The following is a 25276-nucleotide window of genomic DNA, read 5'->3' as shown; positions in this document are numbered from 1 at the left end:
TATATTGCATGTACAATTTTGTTTTCCACTTAAAGTCATACCATCTGTATTTGTTAATGTCATTAAAGAAAATGTGAAAACATCTTTGTAGTAACTTTTTAATATTCCCTTATGTATCGACTCGACGGCACTGGGTTTTTCGGTCTGGGTTCTGTAAACATACTCAAATTTTATTTAATAGTTTTCCTTTAGATCAAATTATTTTAAAATAATGCTTTGGTTAATTTCTTTATGCATATTAAAAATCAAGTGTGTTATGGATTGATTTGTGTCCCCCCCAAAAGATATGTAGAAGTTCTAATCCTTGTACCTGTGAACATGACCTTGTGTGGAAATAGGGTTTTTCTTTCATTATCAGATAAATTAAAGGAGCTTGTACTGGAGGCGTTGTAATTCGGTGCCATGGAGTTGGTTCTGACTCAGAGCAACCCTGTGTGTGCACAACAGAACAAAGCATCGCCTGGTCCTACACCGTCCTCACAATTGTTGCTGTGTTTGAGCCTGTTGTTGCAGCCACCGTGTCCAGCCATCTCACCGAGGGTCTTCCCCTTTTTCGCTGACCCTCTTCTCTACCAAGTATGATGTCCTTCTCCAGAGACTCATCCTTCTTATTGGAGTAGGGTGGGCCTTAATTCTAACTGCATTTGAGTGCTGTCTTATAAAATGGCAGACAGACGCAGAAACGTAGTCACACACAGGAGGAAGACAGATGCCGTGTAAAGATGGAGGTGGACGCACCTATAAGCACCAAAGGAACTCCGAGGCTTGCTAGCAGCCACCAGAAACTAGGAAAGAGGCAAAGAACAATTCTTCTCTCAAAATCCCCAGAAGGAATTGACAAGGCCAAGACCCTGATTTGGATTTCTAGCCTCCAGAATGGTGAGAAGGTAAATCCCCGCTTTTTAAAACCACCGCCTTGTGGTATTTTATTATGGTTGTTGTTAGCTGCCGTACAGTTGGTCCCCAACTCATGGGGACCCCATGTACAATAGGACCAGACTGTTGTGATCCATAGGGTTTTCACTGGTAGGTTTTTTTGAAAGTAGATCACCAAACCATTCTGCCTAGTCCATCTTAGTCTGGAAGCTCCACGGAAATTAGCTCATCATCAGAGTGATATGCAAACCTCCACTGATAGACAGGTGATTAGTTGTGCTTGAGAAGGTACATTGGAGGCACATTGGCCAAGAATTGAATCAGGGTCTCCCAAGCAGAAGGCGAGAATTCTGCCAATGACCCACTGCCCTGTTTTATTATGGGAGCCCTAGGACACCAAAACAAAGTATGAGGCACTTAGCATGGTAATGGTAGACATCAACTCGGTCTTTAGGCGCTGTCACTGTCATTAGTAATCATTATAAAACTTTAAATTTGTGACCATTTCCTCAAAATAGAGCCACTGAAGTAGAAATTCCAGAACTTATTTTTAAAACACTGTCTTTCTAAATTAGAAGTAGGCAAAGCACTTTCTTGGTTCTTCTCCCCTCGCTGTTCTGACACTGGGAACCCAGAGCAGTTCTTCAGATCCTTGATCCAATGCCTTATTCTGACACCTCTGAGGGTTCCATGACCCCATGTTTTGTCTCATCAACCAAAACCTAGCAGTCCTATAATTTTTCTCCTATTGGGGCGTGGACTGGTTGGTCTTGAATAAAAATGTTGAACAAAAGTGATAATGGATGATAATGAATTCTATTCCTTCTCATAGGTAACATAGTTGCCTTTTCATAAGGAACACTAGTGTCTAATCACAGAGAATGGCAACATGGGATCTTCAGGATATTCTGTGAACCCTGCTGGTGAAGTTTTGTTGGTAGTTGCATCTTCGAATCACAGTCAAAATTCCTTAGCCAGTTATACAAGGCCCTTTATTATTTACCCTCTATTTACCTCAGTTGCCGTCAAGGTCAAGTCTACTCTAACTCATGATGACCCCAGGTTCACATTCGCTAACAGCCTCCAGCTGTTACGCCTTGAAAATCTGTGTACCATTGGTTTTCAATGACTGGTTTTTCAGAAGTAGATCACCAGGCCTTTCTTTCAAGGCACCTCTGGGCAGACTCAAATTTGCCACATTTTGGTTAGCAGCCAAACGTGTTAAATGTTTGCACTACCCAGAGATTTTCTCTTGCTACTACCTCCCTCCAATGTGATACTAAATCATATCGTAGGTCTTGCCATTCCTCAAATGCACCATGCTCTCTTTCCCACAAGGCTTTGTACATCATGTTCCCCTGACCTGAACACTCTCTACTGACTCTTCTCCCCTTCATTTGCCTAACTCTTACTTATCATCCAGGCATCATCTTAAATATGACATCATTTGGGAAGTTTTCCTTTCCTGAAGTCTGAGTTTGGTGCTCCATCTTTAAGCTCCCATGCCAATGTGCCATTACCCTTCCAAAACCCAGAAAACCAAACCCGCTTCCGCTGAGTCGATTCCAGCTCATAACAACTCTATAGGACAGAGTAGAAATGTCCCATAGGGTTTGCAAGGCTGTAAATCTTTACAGAAGCAGACTGCCACATATTTCTCCCACTGAGCGGCTGGTGGTTCGAACTGCTGACCTTTCGGCTAGCAGCCAAGTGCTTTAACCACTGCACCACCAGGGCTCCTGCCATCACTCGTACTGGATTTAAATACCTGCTTGTTTGCCTTCTTCCTGATCCCACTGTATGGCAGCCATGGGATTGCCTCACTCTGTACTACCTTCGAGAAAGAACTTGCTATTTAGCTGTAAGGGGTGTAGGTAGCTGACAGCCTCCAGCTGTTAATGCCTTGAAACTCTGCCTCCGCTTTCAGGCTGAGGCCACGATCTTTTCTGGCAGCCCCAGCCAGTGACCAAGCATAGTAGTGTACTAGGGCCTCTTCATTTCATGCCATCTCGGGGCTCCTCTTGTGGAAAATCTTTGGGTAAACTGAAACTTTGTCAGGTCTGCATCGTGGTCTGAGGTGCTCTCTGCTTAATCCTGCTTCCTCCTTCTTTCCTTTTACAGATGTCATAAATGCTTTGTGGTGTGAAGATTTCCCTGACCAGTTTTGCTTCCTCTCTCTTTCACTCTCATGGATGTTACCCTCCAGGGTCGTTGCTGTTAGCTACCGTGGAGTTGGCTCCTACTTGTGGCAACGCTGTGTACAACAGAACAAAATGTTGCCCAGTCCTGAGACATCCTTGGTAGGCTTAAGACCATTGTTGCAACCACTGTGTATTTCAAGTGCCTTCCAACCTAGGGACCTATCTTCCAGAACTATTTGGACAATATCCGGTTGTAATCCACAGGGTTTTCATTAACTAATTTTTTTTTTTTTTTTAAGTAGACTGTCAGGCCTTTCTTCCTAGCCTGTCTTAGTCTGGAGGATCCACTGAAATTGTCCGCCATCGGTGACCCTGCTGATATTTGATATGCCGGTAGCATATCTTTTAGCATGACTGCAACATGAAAGCCACCACAGTATGACACACTGACAGATGGGTGGTAGAATTCTTGGATTTCTAACTTCAACTCTGCATCTCCTTTCTGGAGAATCCAAAAAGATATGTTAAAATCCTAACCTCTGGTGCCTGTGGATGTGACCTTCCATGTCGATAGGATATTTGCGGGTGTAATTAGTAAACACAAAGTCAAACGGGAATAGGAAGAGCCGTCGTCCAATATGACTGGTGTCCTTATAAAAAGACAAGAGACACAGACACACTCAGAGAAAAGATGGCCACGTGAAGACAGAGCAATGCTGCCACAAGTCAAAGAACACCTAGGGTGACTAGAAACTGGAAGAAGCAAGGATCTTCCCCTTCAGCCTTCTGAGAGAGCAGGGACCTGCCAAGACCTGGAATTCCGACTTCTGTTCTCCAAAACTGTAAAGGAATAAATGGATGTTGTTTTAAGCCACCCAGTTTGTGTTAATTTGTTACAGCAGCCAATACACCAACAGACTATGAGCTCCTTGAAGGTAGGGCTACACTCTTGTTCAAAATTGTATCTCCAAATCTCAGAGCACACACAACAGTAAATAATGAAATGAATGAATATTAAATAATGCCTTGATCTTATATGATTCACAGATGCTTATCAATATTCACGGATATTCCAATTTGAAGACTTAACAGATTCATTTTATGAAATGCATTGCAGGAATGACATAACTGTGCATTTGCAAGTGAATGTTTTCAAATGGTTGGATTTCTGCCATACATATAACTTACCTCCTTAGGATAATCCCATAGGCTAATGTAGTTAAGCGTGAGTCGTGTACTTGCAATGACACAATAGCTATAAAATTGTCATTTCCTATCAAAACAGCAATTTTTTTCTTTTTTTTTTAATCAAAACAGCAAATTTTTAATATTACTCTTTAAGCCTGGAAATCTCATCTAAATGTTGCTTTATAGAATAATATCCAAAGCCATTTAAAATCTCTCAGAATTGGTCCCTATTTTTTTTTGCACTTGCCCCACCATCACCTGTATGGAATACCTAGCTAGCTCCTTCCACTAGATGAGAAACTCCTTGAGGGCAGGCCAACCACGTACTTCTCTGTATCCCATCCCTCCTGCCTCAAGCTCTTCACCAGCATATAACAAGGGTTGTATTGTTGCGGAAAAGTATATGGCTTTTGAATACCTTAGTTGAGATACGAGCTCCATCACTTACTAGTTGTGGCCTTCAGCTTCTAAAAGTCTTCTTCATTTTCCTCATCTTTAATCTTAATCCTATCTCATAAAAATTAGTAGCCAGAATTGGAAATAATTTTTTCTTCTCTCTTTCCGCTCTTCCTCCTTCCTTCCTCCTTCCATCCCTTCCTTGCTTCCCTCCTTTCTTTTGCTCCTTAAATATTTATTAAATATATGCTTTCCCCAGGTAAAAGAACCCTGGAGGCACAATTGTTAAGCACTCGGCTGCTAACTGAAAAGTTGGTGATTCAAATCCACCAGCAACTCCGTGGGAGAAAAGACCTGGGGATCTGTCCTATAGAAATTAGAGCCTAAGAAACTCTATGAGGCAGTTCTACTATGTCATATATAGTTGCTATGAGCTGAACTCAGCTCAAAGACATACAACGACAAGAGCAACATGCCCAGGTATTATTCTAGATGCTGCAAAAGCAACAGTAAAACAAAGTTTATGCCCTTCTGGCTCCCCACAGTGTAGATGAAGGAGGGTCAAAAATAATTACCCAAATATTGAATATGTGCAATGAAGATATAAATGCAAGAGTATATAGACAAGGTGCTGTTACCTAGGCTGGGGGTTAAAAGGAGATTTGGTGGGACAGTGGTTAAGTTCTGGGCTGCTAACCAACAGGTTGGCCGTTTGAACCCACCAGCTGCTCTATGAGAAAGATGTGGCAGTCTGCTTCCGTAAAGATTACAGCCTTGGAAACCCTGTGGGGCAGTTCTACTCTGTCCTGTAAAAAACAACCAAACTCATTGCCGTCAAGTTGATTCCGACTCATTGCGACCCTATAGGACAGAGCAGAAAACTGCCCTATAGAGTTTCCAAGGAGCACCTGGTGGATTCAAACTGCGGACCTTTTGGTTAGCAGCCATAGCACTTAACCACTATGCCACCAGGGTTTCCAAGAGGGTGCTATGAATCAGAATAGACTTGGTGGCAATAGGTAGGGAGTGGTAGACATTATGGCCAATTAGAACTTCATACCTGATCTAACGGAGGTATCTGCTACTGAGCTCCAGCCAATTGTTCCAGAAATATGAGTTTGATGTTGCCAAATCATCAGGAGGTTCAATGGTAGCCTAGGCCAGGGGATGCATGAAAGTACTGTGCATGAGCCTTGGCCTTCCCCACGTGTTCAATAGCACTTCAAAATATTGTTGCATTTTCCAGACTCTAAATTCCCTTCTCCCTGGTTGACAAACTCTTACCTTGCCCTTGCCCAGAAAGCTGGAGATTAGTAGGTTTAATTTTAAACCCCTTACTATAAATTCTCTGAGGCCCTCACATTTTTTAGAAGAACACCACTGACCTCCATCATTCTGGGTATTTGTAATAACAGATAGAAGTCCGCTATGGCACACTTTGCCAGCAGGTGTTACTCTAACATGTCATTGTTGTGTGCTGTCAAGCAACCCCATGTGACAGAGTTGACCAGCCCTATAGGGTTTTCTTGGCTGTAATTTCATCCATGGAGCAGCTGATGGATTCAAACTGCTGACCCTGCATCACTAGGGGTAGGTGTAGTGAGTCCTACTTTCTAATTCAGCTCCTATTACCAATTGGTTGTATGGCTTCTGGCCAGTTCTTTAGGTTACTTATGCTTCAGTTTCCTCATCTGTGAAATGAGGATCTGGGACAGGTTTAACCTCAAAGGTCTCTTCTGGCTTTAAAAAAATATTCATAATTCCATAGTCAAATGATTTATACCTTTGTATAAAAACATTTATATATACTGACTTGTAACTAATTCTCCAAATAAGATTATCCCATTGCCATCATCCCATTTAGCATTGGGCAAATCTGCTGCAAAAGACCTCTTTAAAGGGTTAAAAAGCAAAGACGTCACTTTGAGGACTAAGGTGCGCCTGACCCAAGCCATGGTATTTTCAATCACCTCATATGAATGCGAAAGCTGGACGATGAATACGGAAGATTAAAGAAGAACTGATGCCTTTGAATTATAGTGTTGGTGAAGAATATTGAATATACCATGGACTACCAGAAGAACAAACAAATCTGTCTTGGAAGAAGCATAGCCAGAATGCTCCTTAGAAGTAAGGTTGGCAAGACTTTGTCTCACAGACTTTGGGCATGTTATTGGGAGGGACCAGGCCCTGGGAAAGGACATCATGCTTGGTAAAGCAAAGGATCAGTGAAAAAGAAGACCCTCAATGAGATGGATTGACACAGTGTCTGCAAAAATGAGCTCAAATATAGCAATGATTATGAGGATGATGCAGGACAGGGCAGTGTTTTGTTTTGTTGTGCAAGGGTCACTATGAGACAGAACTGACTCAAAGGCACCTAACAACAACAACAATTGCCTTCAAGTTGATTACAACGCCTAGCAACCCTGTAGAACAGAGTAAAACTACCCCATAGGCTGTAATCTTTACAGAAGGAGGCTGCCATATCCTTCTCCCATGGAGCAGCTTCTGGCTTTGATCCACCAATCTTTTGGTTAGTGGCTGAGTGTTTAACCATTGCACCACCAGGGCTGTTTCTGTAAATAAGAAGTTCTGCAAAGTGCATTACCTAAAAGGAAGAGGGTCTTCACTGTTGGGTATGTGTATCTGGAGATTTCACAGAGCCCAGATGATTCCTGATAAATCAGGTCATCGGGGGCCACAACTGCACCCAAAAGCCACAACTCAAAGTTAGCCTTAGGGAATTCATTTTTTCTAAGTCGTGAGTTTCAGTATCTAATTTCCATGAGTAAATTTAAACAAATAATATAAACTAAGCTATTTTACGAGAAGAAGTTCACCATCATAAGTTTGACAGTAAACAGACCCTGGCCAGCGCTTGGGACGGATTATTCATTATTCTAACAAATCTCTGGGTCTGTGTTCTAGGCAGACCAAGTCTAAACATGCCTCTTCTTCCCTCACTCTCCTCTTCACTCTTTCTCTCACTCTCTCCCACCTACGAGATATATGACATAGGATAATATTAGTCACTTATGTACACCAAGAGATAGTCATCAAGCAGCTACTCTGGGCCCAGTGCTTTGCTTGGCCCTGCAGGCAAGACATGCGTGGTCCCTGCCATCAAAGAGCTTACACGTGCAAAAGTAGTCAAGCATTTATGTCAGCAGTGTGTTGTAAGGGCCAAGAGTAGAAATACTTGAATTTGTTGTAGAAGCAGAGAGCAGAAAGCAAATACTCTGGTTTGCTAGACTGGAAGTGCCATGAGCCAGGGATCTCAGCTGTCCAACCCACCACCAAGTTCCCAGTGCCTAGTACAGTTCCTTCAATAAAATAAGCACTCAATGGATAGGAACTGAATGGATAAATGTGTGGTCTGATGTGGGTAGGGATGGTCAGGGGAAGGTTTCCAGAAGAGCAGAAACTTGAGTCACTGTTTGAATAATTGGGAGATGTTAGATGATATGAAGCAACTGGGAATTTCTGGAGAGAATATAAGCAAAGTTGCAAAAAGATTCCTTTCATATAGATAAAAAAAGGATGTAGATGCAAAATTAGTGCTTAGATTGCTTCTTAAGAGTTCATGGCTTATAAATTGTTGCATAGTCAGCGTCTTCTTCTACCATTTGTTAATTTTGGCAGTGAAAACAAGAAGTTCAAGGACCTGGGAGAGATACATGGCCTCCCTCTGAAGGTGACTTGGAAAAACCTTTCTAACTGGGTGCCAAGATTTTTATGTGTCATTAAGCCTCCAGATATATAGCAAGACTCTTTAGCTGAGACCACCAGATTTATGTAACTATTGGCTCCTGAGCCTAAGGAGGTGTTGTTTCATGGTATGATGAGCTGAGGTTATAATCCTAAGGTATACGCCAGTGAGAACTGTTCCAGGGAGAGGCTATTTTCCAAAATTTTCTAGAAATGTTCACGAGAGATAGCCCCAGACTTTGGGACACTTGAGTCTCTCCCTATCAGGACCATGACCCTCCTGGCCCTGATTTATTTTTTGCCCTGGATTTGGTTCTCTAAAGTTAAATGTCCAAATCTGGTCTTTCTTCCTTGTTCACAGCCTAATAGTTGCCATGAGGTCAGGTGATACAATGAAGGTAAATTATGTAAGAAGATTCTCTGAACATCTCCATTTATGATCCACATGGCTTCCTATTACTCACTGCATCAGAATTAATATTTTTAATCTTTATACCAAAATTTTTCACCAGAATTCTTAGGGCAACCTCATTCCTGTTCCCTTAATCTATGCTTCAGTTCCTACATTTGTATGTTTGCATCATGAAAGGAAGAAGCCCTGGTGGCACAGTGGTGAAGCGCTCAGCTGCTAACCAAAAGGTCAGCAGTTTGAACCCACCAGCCACTGTGTGGGAGAAAGATGTGGCAGTCTGCTTCCATAAAGATTTATAACCTTGGAAACCCTGTGGGGCAGGGTTTCCAATACTCTGTACCACAAGGTTTTCCAATACTCTGTACCACAAGGCTGTCATGAGTTGGAATCTACACAATGGCAATGGGTTTTGTTTTGTTTTGTTTTGTTTTGTTTATGATGAAGGGTCAAACTTCAGACTGTCTATTAGGAGGTAGCTTGGAGTAGGAGAAAGAGCAAGGGATTCAAAATAGATGACTTTGGTTTGAGACTTACTGTTGTCACTTTAAGCTATGTAGTTCTCTCCTGTTGGTATGACTTGAACTGTGTTTCCCAAAAAGAAATACTGAAATCCTAACCCATGTACCTGTGAATTTGACCTTGTTTGGAAATAGGATCTTCAAAGATGAAGCACAGTTCTACTCTGACACACATAGAGTAGCCGTGAGTTAGAATTGACTCAATGTCAACTAGATGTTGAGGTGGAAGAGTAAAAGTACTTTGGCAACACTATAGTTTTAGAGAATTGTGTACTGTCTATTCTCCCACTTGATTTTGGTTTATTCTTTTACTTTAATTATGCCATTTTCAAGGATGTCCACATTTTTTAAAGAATAAGCCGGCTGCTTTAACAACTCTGTGCTTCTCTCTAGGGAAATGAGACCTGCTTCTCTTGCTTTGGCTCATGTCTTCTGGTCATGAAGTTCAAAATCCCCTGCGGTTTCAGCCGGGAGGAGGGCAGCGCCTTCCAGCTGGATTTGTTTAGCTTGGCACAGTCTCTGTAAGCAGCCGTGACTCCAGAGCTGCTGGAAAATGTGCTTATCACCCCAGGGGTTTGAGTGGGAAGGTCCCCACTGATAGGGTCTGAATAAGAGCTAATGGAAAATGGGCCTCAGCCTTTTGGTGAGTGAGCAGGAAGAAGGCCCAGCTGCAGGGTGTGAGCCAGCTGTGATATTATCTTCATTATGAAAACCTGAGAGAATGCGGACTTTTCTTTGGGTGAATGAGAGAAATATGTAGTTCTCTTTCCTTTCTAACCACTTTCTTTTGACAGCCCTTTCTCTTGATCATTGTGTTTTCCCTCCAGCATAGAGGAGTGATTTTTTTTTTCTTTTTAATATCTGCAAAAATCCTGACACCAATCTTTTGTGCTGCCTTCACCCAACATGACTTGCTCCACCAATGCAGGCTCGCATTTCTCGATTCTCTGCGGTGCTCTCGATAATTAGATATCATCAGCATCTGTTCTCACCACCTCTCGCTCCAGTATCACAGGGCCAGGAGACTAAAAACTACATTCTCCAGCCTCCCTTGCTGTTAAGTCTGGATGCAATTTAGATCCTGCAAATAAGATGTCCTCTCATGAGAACTGGAAAGTGGAAGGGAGGAGGGCCAAACTGCTTCAGTGTGTTGGTGTTGGCTGTTGAGCACTCTCCTCAAATGGGAGCTTGGCAGTGACCAGAAAACTGGTCTGGTAATCAGATTTGAGGCTGTGGGGCCTCCATGATGATGAAAGTGATTTCCTATATGGCAGCTGCAAGAGAAGCCTGGAAGCCTAGTGGTGGCTCTTGTCTTCTGTCCCCACTGTCCTTCCTATGATTTTGTAACACCTATTTGAAATCTTGCTCTCCTTGAAGCACCTGCAGTGTTTTCTGTTTCCTGCACTAAACCTGGATTGATGCTGGGCTTCTACACGATCTCATTTGGATATTCATTGACTCTACAGCTTGCCCAACATCACTCACTCAGTAAGGGGGCGATTGAGGATACAAATTCCAAGGCCTGTGCTCTTACCACTGTCTCATGCTGTCTCCTTCCTTATCACGTAAAGCCCAACTCAAGTTTCACCTCCACTCATACCCTGTCCCTGATTCCTCCATTCCAAGCAATGCTCTGTTTCATACCTCTTATTGACTCATTCTGCCTAATATTGATATTTAATTTTTCCCTCTAATTTTGGCTTCACAAAAAAAGAAAATGATAAAGGAAAAAAAATTCGCTCCTACAAGCAAGGAAAATGCTTTCTTTATACTATTTTTGCAACCACTCCTCATATGTATTCTCACTATTTCTTGGATGGCACTGTACTGCCCAGTAGAGCATAAGATCGCAGTGTAGAAGGAAAACCTCTGTTCCTCAGTTTAAGCTGATATTCCTCCTTCCAACCATATAATTCAATGACTACAGGGCAATTGCAAGTACTACTGGGAAATGGGAACGCACATTCTGGTGGAAGAAGGACCTCTATTACCAGAGAAATGGAGGAGGAGGAACAGAAATAAATTGTCGTAAGCAGCCCTGAGCTTCTTCCTTGCTAACTCATCACCCTTTTGCTTTATTTCCCATGTCTCCAACAGCCTCATTTTGCCAATTTTCGCAACAGATATTAAAGTGACTCCTCCCTCAATTTACCCATGCACAGCTGAATGAGGGACACCAAATCCAGGATCAAAGTTATCAGCTGTGCAAACCACCAACTTTCCTCAAAGAAAAATTTCCAAGTAATTTTCAAAGGTTAATGAAAAGTTGCCAGTTTGGAAGCTACAGAAAAAATCCCACACACGCCTGATTTCTTCTACGGAGAGAGCCTACAGAATGGAGCAGCTGAAGCCCACTGGATGGAGAACACCAGGGGAATCAGAGCTCAAGAGTGGGCATCTGGATTTGCAACCAGAAAAACTTCTCTAGGTGGTAAAGTTAGGGCTTCTCCCTCAATTCTATTTTGCCGTGACTTTCCCCATGTGATGCCCTCCAATTTTTTTCAACTGGCTCCAGCTTTCTGTTCATGGAAATTGATGTGAGCATCAACAAAGAAGCCAGCCAAGGCTTCAGATTGAAAGGACCAGGCAGGTGAACAAACTCAGGGTGTGAGAGTGGGAAGGAAAAGAAGAAGAGGGTGTTCTGTGGGAGGAGAGAGGCGAGGTAGAGTGGGGAGCACAAGGAGGAAGAAGGTCGAAAAAAAGAATGTTTCTGCAATAGGAAACTCTTTGTCCAAGCCCCTCCTTCAAGGCCTAACCTGATAACCTCTTAAATATTCATTGCTTGGATCTCTCATTTTGTGTTGATTAACTGGTAAGTCCTTGACAATTGTTATTTTTCTAGTGTGTGGTTAGCTTCCCAAATTAGACTGCCGGCTCCTCTTGTCACCTCTCTGTGTGGTCTCTGGACCAGTGGCAGCAGCAACACTTAGGAGCTTGTTAGAAATGCAGACTCTCAGGCCCCCATCCCAACAATGCTAGATCAGAATTTACTCTTTAACAATTGTTGTTGGTTGCTGACTCATAGTGACCCCATGTATGCAGAGTGGAACTGCCCCCTAAGGTTCCACTCTGCATACATGGAAGCAGATCACCAGGGCTGCCTTCCAAGTTCACCTCTGGGTGAGTTCAAAACACCAACCATTCAGCAGGGCTTGAACTGGTTGGTTCAGGTTGGAACTCCTGCTGAGAATTTGCATATCTAACAAGTTCCCAGGAAGTTATACATAAGAATCACCTGGGGGTCTTGTTAAAATGTAGATTCTGATTCAGTATATCTGGGGTGGAAATGCAAATTCTCAGCAGGGGTTCAGACAGGAACCAATCAGTTCAAAGCCCTGCCTTTCAGCTAGGAGTTAAGTGTTTAACTATTTTTGCTACCTAGAGATTTTTCCATGTATTTTATATACACATTAAAGATTGAAAAGCATTGCCTTACAACTGCAAAAATGAACCAGCAAAAGAGTGAGTGAGTGAATTTGCTCTGAGGAGACTGGTATAAAGGCAGTTGTTCATGCTGCCCTAGGCTGTATTCCTTGGGAAACTAGAGAAGGTTAAGCAATAGATGAGCTGGTAGTTGGCTAATGAGTATTGTCCTACCACAAACCAGGAAAACTCCGTTGTACTCTAAGCAAGTGGGTCTCGAAATTTAGTGTCATCAAAATCACCTGCAGAGCTGGTAAGGCCATACATTGCTGGACAACTCTTCCAGAGGTTCTGGTTCAGTAGGTCTAGTGTGGTGATGGCAGTGGTTAAGAGCTATAGCTGCTAACCAAAAGGTCGGCAGTTCAAATCTACCAGCCACTCCTCAGAAACCCTATGGGGCAGTTTTACACTGCCCTATAGGGTCTCTATGAGTCAGAATAGACTTGACCAAAACAGGTTTAGGATGGTGCCTGAGAATCTGCATTACTAGCCAGTTTCTAGGTGATGCTGATGGTGCTGGTCCAGGGCCAATACTTTGAGAACAGCTGCCTTAAACAATTAAAATATTCAGATGAAAAAATTGGTCTCCTACAAATTATTTGGGATAACTATGGTCTCAAATCCCTGTTGAATTTGGAATGGAGACCAGACCCCTTCACATGGACATCAGAAAGAGCACCTCACGGGTAAGACCCACACACCTGGACCAGCTGTGTTGAGAGCTAATGAGGAGGGCAGCTAGGATGGTTCTGATTCCCAGTCGTGTTATACAGCAAGCCCAGAACCAGTGGCTTGGTGAAGAAAACTACACGGATGAGACCCAGAGCTGCCATTTCATTGGGGATGGTCTTGCCTTTTCATTACAGGAGAAGAGCTGACATTTCCTATCTCTACTTCTACCAAAAGTAGGCAAGCATAAAAGCAAAGCCAATTTCTTAAAATTTAGTAACCTCAGTACCAACCAATTATATTCCAGGACGTGAGAAACAGCTGTTGTAACATTGGAGTTAGAACAGTTTCATCTGGGCTATTTAGGGGGCTAAAGGAGCCAATGTTTTCTTTCCTTTGTGATACTATCGAGGCATGATAAACAACCAAGACTGTAGTATTAATTACATTAACGTGGAAAAGAGAGAGACTGCTTTAATTGCTTCAAGCTGGAGAATAATTTTTTATGGGCAGACAATCATTCCATAAATTCATATCAGAAAGGGTGCTTTGTCTTTTTCTATCAGCTACTAAACTTCTGGAGGCCAAAAACCAAAACAAAACAAAAAAACCTCACCATCCTTTGTTTAAGGTGGACTTCAATAGGAAAAAAAAAAAAAAAATAGGAAATTCTCACTGTTGGTAGAAAGAAACACACGGAAAGTATTTGTCCTGAAAGATTTTTCTACGTGAAGGCAAATAGAAGATACCTGGATAATACTAAAATTGCTTCTAAAGAAATATCTTTATTTTAGTTTAAATATATAGAGAGATGATACAGCATATACTCAGGAAGCTAGACAGCTTGTAGACCCCAAAAGCAATTAGAATCCAGATTAATTGATCTTTCAGGCGACTGCAAAATACCATCTGGTTCGTCCCTATACTTCAAGCATGTCCGCACCCAAATGATCCCAAAGAAATTCCATTTACGCTTGTTTTAAGATGCCTCAGAGAGAAGATTTGTTGTTGTTAACCAATTGTTTACAGCTTAATCTTGATAAACACTTAAATTAATGCAGAAGAAACTATCTGTCGCCTGCCAATAGCCCCACTTCCTTCCTTGCCAATTAATTCAAGCCAAATTTTATTTGAGAATTAGGCAACAACATGCTAGTGAAAGCAGGTTCAGCTGTAAGGGATTATTCTTAATCTAAGCCAGTCAAGGTCATTGTAGTCTCTTGCTAGCCATGTGACCAGCCTCTGGCCTATGAGATGTAAGGAGAATACTGTTGAGGGAAGCGTTCTGGGAAATATTTCCTCTTTAGTAAGAAAGAGCAGCGCAGTAGAAAGCTGCTATGGCTTCTCTTTATTTCTGTTTTTGGTTGTGATTACGTGAGAACAAGGATACTTGGTGCTGTTGTCACCATGTAGCCGCTCTCGTGAAGACGGCACTGACACATTAAGAAGGGCAAAATGGGAAACTGGAAAAACCTTGGAGCCTTAATGACATTGCTAAAGTGTTTTACCAACCTTAGAAATCCCCATTTATAGACCTTCTATTAAGTCAGAAGTGAGTAATAAGCTCCTTTGATTAAGCCACCTTTAGGTTGGTGTGCTGTTATTTGCAACAAAAAGCAGCCAGAGAAAGACAAAGTAGTAACATTGTTTTCATATTTTGTTAATTAACCTGTGTGTGTATATTTTTACCTTATTCAATGCCTTATAATCTATTACTGCCATTATTCTCTTTTCTAAAATAATATGGTGTTTTAGGTGAAAGTTTACAAAGCAAGTTAGGTTCCCATTTAACAATTTTTATATAAATTGTTTTATGACATGGCTTACATTTTTCACGATGTGTCAGCGTTGTCATTATTTGCATTCTGTTTGTTCTGTTTCCGTCAATCTAGCTTCCTTGTCCCTCATCTTTGCTTTAGGGTAAATGCTGACTCTTACCCTTATTTATTCTGATGCTCAGTAGTCTCAGATTTAATCAGTACGAGCCCCTTCACACCAACTAAGGAGATTCTGAAAGTGTCTCAAGCCCTGAAGTATCCCCGCAATTAACAATGTTAGCAATAATTTCTTAATATCATCTTAAACCCAGCCCATGTTCAAATTTATGATTGCTTCAAAAATCTTCTTACAGTTGGTTTGTTGAAGTCAGGACCCAAACAAGGTAATTCAACTGTTTTTAGAAGTTTATTCTTTAAAATCATTTCAGTCACCAAATTAGAAACTTAGAAAACATTGAGCATTTAATTGCCTAGAAGACATTGCCAGTAGCCCCTACCAGAGGACAAGAAATACAGAGAAATGTAGATTGCTAGCACCGACAAAGTCATATTCACTTAGAATTGGCTAAACACACGTCCCTGGTTTGAAGGAGAGAGATGGCAAGCACTCCTTCTCTGCTGACCACGGGTGATTTCAGTGCTGCTCGGTCGCTTTCATACTCCAGGGCTATTGGAGGAAAAAAATCAATTCATCTTCTAAAGGGTAAGAACTAGTTCTCTTTGATAGTTTTGTCATAAATTTCGTCTTTTTTTTTTTTGTCTCCAACAAAAGGAACCTTTATTTTAAAAGGTTTAGGGTGGAAAACGCTTTGTTGATGATATTGCCCATAAATCAGGAGATACATGCACACACAGCCTTGGGCCTTGGCAGCTTGTCCCCAAGCCCTAAGACGTCAAGAACCTGGAGCAAGGCTAAGGGGATGGCTGGGATGCAGAAAATGACGTTAGTTGCTTGGCTGTGGGGCCGCTTTGTTAATTCAGGGACACTCATCCTGGGAAAGCTAATGACCTCTCCCTAAGGCCAACAAATGTAATACTTGGGTGATGGATTTAGCCTTGAAAATGAGCTCCGGCCACTTGTAGGCCTATAGAGAATAAGGCAAATGGGCTAATAGAAATAGCAAAGCAATTCTAACAGCGTGCTTCCCTTTACTGATTACAAGTTGCACTGAAAGATGACTGGAAATCCACTTATTGTAAAGAAAATTCCAATTTCCTATGGGTCTGCATTAATTCAAAGGTGATTAATCAGGGGGATTAATTTTCTGGTGGTATTTGTTCCCAACCCTTTAACTTACAATTTTCTTCTCCTTTCCCAAGCCTCTCAGTATATTTACATTAAATGTATTAGAGAGATTCATTTACTCGTTAGTTTGCTCATTCAAACACAAAGCTAATGAGCACTTGTACAGTGTGTCAGGCACCGTGCTAGGAATCCAGAAAACAGGTCATCCTTGTCCTCAACCAGTTAAGGGTCATTCTGAGACTTCCAGTGTGTAAATCAACAGTCAAAAGAAGAGGGAGGGGCACTACTACAGGGGCATGGACAAAGTACAGGGATAAGCACACCTGAGAAATGATCAACTTCATGTGGAGGGGACTCAATACAGGAGGCTTTTAGTCCACAAAATTTCCTTCTGCAGCATTGACAACCATTGTTGAATTGATCTGTTTTTGGTCATATTTCAATAAACCAACCCAACTAACCAAACCAACCCACTGCCGTCAAGTCAGTTTCAACTCATAGCCACCCGATAGGACAGAGTAGAACTGCCCTGTAGAGTTTCCAAGGAGCGCCTGGTGGATTCGAACAGTCATAGCGCTTAACCACTACAGCACCAGGGTTTCAGGACTTGGCTTAGATAATATATGAACTCCGTTTTAGTTTAATTACCTTTTCTTGAGAATATGGGTTCATTTCTTCATTCACTCAACAAAAATTTATTGCTTCCCATAATGTGCCGGGTAGTTAGAGGAATTCTGGCTTCCAATGTCAGTAAAAAAGGAGGTAAGGATTGGCTGAAAAGCAATGAAGGTCATCATTACAAAAATAGGTCATTTCTACACTGGTGGCTAGGAGAATGTTTAGAAGCCTGGACCTCATAAATCTGAAGATCAATTTCCCATCTTGGATTAAGAGACCAAGTGGTGCAAGCCACTTTCTTTCCAATTAAGGGAATAATCTCAGTGCTACGCTCAGATCAGTAACTGAGCTTCCTGATAGAAACCAATCAACACAATATTAATGACCTGATTCTGACTTAAGCTCATACTGTTGCATTCATACACACATATAGTATGTATACACATACATATTCCAAATATATATACATATACATATAAATTATATTTGCAGCATATATAAATGTATTTTGTGTATATATATGGAAACCCTGGTGGCGCAGTAGTTAAGTGCTATGGCTGCTAACCAAAAGTTCGGCAGTTTGAATTCACCAGGTGCTCTTTGGAAACTCTATGGGGCAGCTCTACCCTATCCTATAGGGGCACTGAGTCAGAATCGACTGGACGGCAACGGGTTTATATAGATATATATATATACATCCATACGTAAGGAGCCCTGGTGGCACAGTGGTTAAGCTCTTGGCTGCTAACCAAAAGGTTGATGGTTTGAACCCACCAGCTGTTCCGAGGGAGAAAAATGTGGCAGTCTGTTTCAGTAAAGATTTACAGCCTTGGAAACCCTGTGGGCCAGTTCTACTCTGTCCTATAGTGCCGCCATGAGTCAGAGTAGACTCAACAACAAGTTTATATACACATATATGAGTTGAAATCAACTGGATGGCAACTAACAACAAACACAAATACATTGTATATAGATAGATAGATCTATTGGAAATTCATTTCAGGTTTAGAGCTAACACTTGTACTAACTTGCCTGCATTTTAAAAAGACTTCTTCCCAATGTGATCCCACCACCCTAGAAAGGCTGGTGTTAAAATCAAGCCTGGGAGTCCCAGAAACTCAGAGACCAAGCAGTGTGTGCAGTGGCTGTGGTAGGATGCACCAGAAGTTGTCAGAATGCGACCAGTGGGCATGTATTTGAGGGGTAGTGGAGAAGAAGAAATTAGGTTATGACTGGATCCTTCAGTTAGGAGGCGGAGGGTGAAAGGTGCACTGTGCTTGTGTAAGAAATTTTTTGAAAGAACATGCAAGTGGAGAAATAATTTTTCTTGACACACCAATGTACAATAAGAACATATATTTAGAAACATTTGCCTGGCTGCACCCTGAGCAGCTGTTCAGCTCCAGCAAACACTTCTTTCAGGCAGGGAAAAGAAAGTGTACAGCTGGAGTTTCTTGAGCTGCCCATGAGAGCTGGGGCTGTCATTCCACCCACCACCCTAGCAGCAGGGGGGCAAACACAGCCAGTGGTGAGGAAGCAAGGTCAGAGTAGTTGCTCTACCACTGGAGAGTCCTGTTTAACTCAGGCAGGAAGAGCCTGCTTTACTTTGTAGTTGCTCTTTGGTCAGACTCTTAAGGATCCCAGTGGAGTGAAATTTGCCCCTCTTACTATACTTTCTTAAAAGCAGAGAGCTGAAAAGATTTCTGTGAAAATATTTCTTCCTGCTCTGTGAGTCTATAACTCGCTAAGCAAGGTTTGGCTGCCAGGAATTCACCGATGTATGGACGTGAGAGCTGGGATGTGTCCACTTCAGGTCAGCCCATTGTTCTCCAAGGACCGACATAGTGGCCACCTCACGTCCTAGTTTCATGGTCACCTTCTTGGAAGTTTTTGGTAGGGGTCCTGGGGGAGCAGGTGGCAATGAGGATTGGTCAGGATAGAGAAAAACCAGACCAAACCCATTGCCACCGAGTCGACTCTGATTCATACGGGCACTATAGGACAGAGTAGAACTGCCCCATAAGGCTTTGAAGGCTGTAATCTTTATGGAAGCAGACTGCCACATCTTGCTCCCATGGAGCAGCTGGTGGGTTTGAACCACCAACCTTTTAGCTTAACCACTACACCACCAGGCTCCTTAGGTGGAGATGTTATTAGATGCTGTCGAATTGGTTCTGACTCATAGTGACCCAATGTACAACAGATGGAGATAGGTCCCATGTAAAGCAATATGTGATCCAGTCACTGATAGGCACTCATTGGTTCACTCATTTATTCATTCATTCAGTTTAGTGAACTGGAGCTATGCAAAGAATGGTTTTCTGACAGGTGGCATCCTCATCACTTGGGAGCACATTAGAAATACAAATTCTTGGGTGCAGCCTTATACCTACTGTGGTAGGCAGCCTTTAAGGCTAGGCAAAGGTGATGGGATGTCACTTCCAAGATGAGGTTACAAAAAGACTGGCTACTATCTTGGGAAAGGAGCCCTGCTGGCACAACAGTTAAGTGCTGGGCTGCTGACCCAAAGGTTGATGGTTCAAACCCTCTCAATGATTCAGTGGGAGAAAGACCTGGCAATGTATTTCTATAAAGATTTCAGCCTGGAAAACCCTATGAGACAGTTCTACTCTGTCACATGGGGTCCCTATGAGTCAGAACCAATTGGAGGGCACCCGACAACAACACCATTTGGGGAGCACTCCCTTGCTCACTCAGCTGCCATGTTGTGAGCAGCCTTATAGGGAGATCTGTGTATCACAGAACTGATGTCTCCAGACTACAGCCGGTGAGGACCTGAGATCTGCCAGCAGCCATGTGAGTGAGCATGAAATTGGATCTGCCTGAGTAGAGCCCTGAGGTGACTGTAGCCCCTGACACCTTGATGCATCTTTGATTGCGGAAAACCCAACTAAGCTGTGCTGAGATTCCTGACCCAAAGAAACTCTAAGACTTGGGGTAATTTGTTATGCAGCAATAGTGACTAATAGAACTACCCAAGCACAAACTCTGCAAGCAGGGCCTTGAAATGTTTGTGTTTGTTTTTTTTTTTAACATGCTTTCCAGGTGATTCTCATGCATGATAAGGTTGAGAAGCTCTGCTGTGACTCAGAGGAGGAGTTGTTGTTGGGTGTCATCCAGTTGGTTCTAACTCATAGTGACCCCATGTGACAGAGTAGAGCTGCCCCACAGGGTTTTCTTGGCTGTAATCTTGACAGAAGCAGATCGCCACGATTTGAACTGTCAACCTTTTGGTTAGTGGCTGAACACTTAACCGTTGTGCCCACCAGGGCTCCTCGGAGCCAGACTAAACTAAACCAAACCAAACCCAGTGCCGTCGAGTCGATTCCGACTCATAGCGACCCTACAGGACAGAGTAGAACTGCCCCATAGAGTTTCCAAGGAGCGTCTGGCGGATTCGAACTGCCAACCCTTTGGTTAGCAGCCGTAGCACTTAACCACTACACCACCAGGGTTCCCGGAGCCAGACTACGAGGGTTCAAATCCTAACTCGACCACTCCCCAGCTGTAAGAACTTGAATGGCTTACTTCTCTGTACCTTAATCGCATTTGTAAAATGTAGCTAATATCGTTTGTTTTTTTGGGTTAGGGTTGTTAAGGGGGTCAATTAAGTTAACATATGTAAAGCACTTAGCATATTGCCCAGCAACGGGGAGCACAATAAATTCAGTGATGATTCACTCATTCAACAAACATTTATGAGGCACCAGACCAAAGGTCAGTCATTGTGCCAGACGCTGAAGTTAGAAAGATGAAAAAGTCCACTTCTCCTGAGACTATTGTTCTATAGGAGAGACAGACATATACAGGAATAAACACAATAAAGGGTTAAAGATTCTAGGATGAACATCTGCACATGTTGTTGTCGTTGTTAATTGCCTTGAGCTGACCCTGGCTCATGGCGCCCTTACATGTAATGGAATGAAACACTGCCCGGTTCTTGGCCATCTTCATGATCACTGGTGTTTGAGTCCATTGTGGCAGCTGTTGTATAGTGCTTTCCATTCAAGGGGGCTCGTCTTCCAGCACTGTATGGCACAATACTCTGTTGTGATCCATAAGGATTGCATTGGCTAATTTTCTGAAGTAGGTCACCAGGTCTTTCTTCCTAGTCTGTTAGGCTGAAAGCTCCACTGCAGGCTGTCCACCAGGGGTGATCTTGCTGGTATCTGATATACCAGTGGCATAGCTTCCAGCAACACCGCAACATGCAAGCCAACACAGCAAGACAAACTGACAGATGGGTGGTGGCACATGGTGGAACGGAGCCCCCAAACATCAATTCTATCCCAGACAAAAGCATTAAGGCTTAATAAAAGGAGTAGACGGAGAAGTGGAAAAAACATACAAGCTAGGGGCTTAACTGTCTGCTCCCCCATACTTTGTCACAGTCTTTATGTTGTTGTTACATCTCTATCGTATCCCTTTTATATGCAAAATGGACAAAACTATTAACACAAATAGTTTCTTTAGACAGCAGCTCCTTGAGCACAGGTCCGGGGACTACCCTCACTGACGAGTTTTTACCTGGGCTCATTCTAGCCTTGAGGTGTTTGCATCTGTCCTTCCTTCTCTTTGAAAGGCTCCCTCCCCTCACCAAAGACGCTTCCTTCCCTGCCTTTGTGTCTCTGCTTGAATGCTTCCTCGGAATCTTTTTAATCACACTATTTAAACAGCACCTCCATTTTCTATTTCAAGTTCCTGGTCACCCTCAACTGCTAACCAGAAGGTTGGAGGGTTGAATCCACCCAGAGGTACCTCAGAAGACAGGCTTGGTAATCTACCTCTGAAAAATCAGACCCCCAAAACCCTGTAGAGCCTGGTGCTGCTCTGACACACTTGGGGTCACCATGAGTCAGAAATGATTCCATGATAACTGGTGAGTTTTCTATTCCAGCACACTGTTCACCTCCCCAGCACTGCTAGACTTTGGCAATTACTTAATTTGTTTACCTGTTTGCCACGGACTCCTTGACTGTACATCTCAGTCTGGAAGTGCTAACCCTTGATCTCTCTTCATCACCCTGGTATACACCCAGTGCCCTGTGCACTCCCTGGGACATAGTAGACATCTAATAAATAGTTGTTGAATGAATGGATAAATAAATGAATACATTAAAGTGTCCTCTCATTAGCTACTGCCACACTTCAGTATTTGCTAAAATGTCAATCCTAATCATAAAGGGCATTAATTCAAATTCTAGAAGACACAGCTGCTGAAAAAACGGAATTTGAAATCAAGTCGCTTTAACTCTAAGGTGATGTTGGAAAATTCAGAGGGAATAGTAGAGCTGGGAAACCATTATAATATTTAACATTTACTAAGTACTTCCCATAGGTGCTGTCGTTAGTTACCATTGGGTCGAGACCCCATGTGTTACAAAATAGAGCTGCTCCATAGGGGTTTTCTGTGATCTTTATGAGAGCAGGTTGCCAGGCCTTTTCTTCCGTGGTACCACTGGGTGAGTCTCAATCACCAGCCTTTAGGTTAACAGTTGCATGCAAACCATTTGTGCTACCTAGGGACAATGGGCACTGTATTAAGTGTTTTATATGCATTATCTCATATACATCAGAAATAATTATTCTTTTTCTGGCAGATGGGGAAACTGAGGTTTACAGACTTTAAGTAACTTTTCTAAAGTCACAGTCAGTATGGTATAGAGCCAGGGTTGAACCCAGAATGTCAGACTCCAAATTGCTCGTGTTTAACCACTATATCCTTCTGTTTCCAACGGAATGAAGTTCACTAAGTATAACATTTTATTTATTCTGGACAAATAAAAGTATACACCATTGATTGAACAACTCTGTAACACTATAGCACCAGACCAGACAAGAAAATTTCAGGAAGGTGGCTCAAGGTTGCATCCAGGAGATGATATCAGTAAACTCAGGAACTGAGTTGTTCCAGTGGGCCAAGTGGTAGCTCATTGACGGTGGCACCTTCCCCCACCTTAGGATCCCATGTTGTTGGAAAGAAAGGTGGTCTTTGCCACAGTAGACTGCCCATCACTTCCATCTGATGTGATTTTTCTCACCTTCCAGAACAGCCTTGGTGGGCTCTTCCTGAGCCCACAAAGGCTTAGCATTCCCCCCTCAAGCCACCATGTAATTTACAACAATTGGCACTTCCTGTTGTAAGGAATTCCAAGATCAGACAAGCCAAGAAGGGGTGACAGGTCAGATCTGAGTTTAGATGGAGAAGTTGCTGGGAGGGAGGCAGGGAGGAGGGTGACAGGATGCGAGCAACGGTGGGGGGCGGGGAAGCTTTGCAAACAGTGTGGCCCGCCTGCACTGCCCCTGGAGCAGGCTTTGGCTGAAGGTTCCCGTTAGCAGCAAGTCTCCACAGGCTTTGAAGAACAAGAAAGGAACGAGGCTTATCCAGTCTTAAACAGGACTAAATCTGCATTTTTCCCGTGTGATGAGGAATTATTGGGCCAGCAGCGAGGGTGGGCTTAAAAAAAAACAAAAAAACACAGGCTAAAATCCCCAGGAGGGAAGACAATTAGGGAAATCATAAATTATGCTTCTGTTGGCAATTCCATTCTCAAGGCTCACTTGGAGCCAAAATGTATATTTTTAGGCTGCTTCTGTGAGATTTGAGTATTCAGATTTTCAGACAGACAAAGCCTGTGCTAAAATTTACGTACAAATTTATCTAAATGTATTTAAATATTAGCCTTCATGCTTCTTCTGTGTAACTCCTGAGCTGCCTGAATTTCCACAAGGTGAGTGTCTCTGAGAAAATAAGAATACAACATCTGTTGAGCTTGGAAAACCTTGGGAACAGTTAGTGGTGATGGTTAAACAACATGACAAATATACTTAATGTCACTGAACTGTACATGTGAAGATGGTGGAAACGGCAAAGCTTTGTTACCTATATATTTACCACACACACACACAAAAATATATATATATATACACACACACACAAGTGTCTGAAGAGACCAAAGTTGAAGTAGAAAGGCTGGGAGATTGATACACTGGGGTGGATCTAAATCACGCAGAGTTTTTAATTTGAGGAACAGTTTTGTTTTTTGTTTGTTTAGCTTTTAAGTTTTCAGAATGATGGCTTACTTAGGTCAGAAAGGAGTTCTCAGCTATGCAGACTTTTGTAGATACATGTATGCAATTTTCCTTATTTAGAAAGGCTATAGGGATCTTGAAACTGACCTGGAGACTTGCTTTGAAAAACTTAAGAATCCAAGATTCAGAGAAACAAAGGGAATTTGACCAAAGACACAACTGGGGAACATCTAGGGATAATTTTGGATAACTACTTCTATGGTCCATCTTCTCTGTGTGCTAATAACATGTTGGCCCATATACTATATACATGGATCACCACTTTTAAATGATTTTGACAATCATGAAATACGCTTAATACACTGAAACAGGGCTAGACATAATTAACCTCCCTTGAGTGAGTTGGCAGGTACCTTAAGATCTTGTGGGGTTTCATGATTATCATTGCGAGCACCAATAATTATTGTACCATTGTGGCATAGACATACCACGTGATGAAAATTTCCAGTTGCCAGAACTGAAGACAAACTCGATTCTACTAGATATTGGCATTTTAAAAATGAAAGAATGAAAGAGGGAAAGAAGAAAGAACAGAAAGGAAGAAAGAAGTCGAGAGTGCTGACAAGCTATTGCATAATAAAAAGTGTTAAAATCTCATGGGAAAAACTGACTCAAATTCTGGGTGACTTCCTGATTTCATCATCTTCAATAGTTGATATTTCCATTTCTCATTTTCTTTTACTTACACCATCTATAAATTGATCTACAAATACTAATAGGGACCCATACGAATTTAGCGACTTCATCTTCTTATAAATTATTACATGGAGTCAGTTTTATTGTGATTCTTTCTTTCCATGGCTCTTTCTCCTATTGTAGGGTGAGTCCCTAGGGGCAGGGGGTGTGTGGCACATACACTGTTAAAGGAATGAAAGACTTTGGGGAAAAAAAAAAAAAAAGGAAAAAGAAGCTACCAAAACAAGCCAGCAGGAGAGAGCTTCTGTATCTTCCAGCAGGGGTCAGTAAAACTTTTATGAGATGCCTAGGGTGGCATCCAGACAGATCAGGGCAACTTCTTTGTCACCAATTATTTGCCCCTCAGAAAATACTCACCAACAAGAGGCTGTCTTATAACGGAAAGAGCAATCGGGGTCAAGCTGTTAAACACACACAAAAAAGGCACAGCTAAATATGCCTTAGACTAGCCTGTTGGTATATCAAGCACTGGAGCTAAAGTCGTAGAGAGA

This window comes from Loxodonta africana, chromosome 14, assembly GCF_030014295.1.
Source record: "Loxodonta africana isolate mLoxAfr1 chromosome 14, mLoxAfr1.hap2, whole genome shotgun sequence".
Taxonomy (NCBI): Eukaryota; Metazoa; Chordata; class Mammalia; order Proboscidea; family Elephantidae; genus Loxodonta; species Loxodonta africana.
This window is presented reverse-complemented; position numbering follows the sequence as displayed.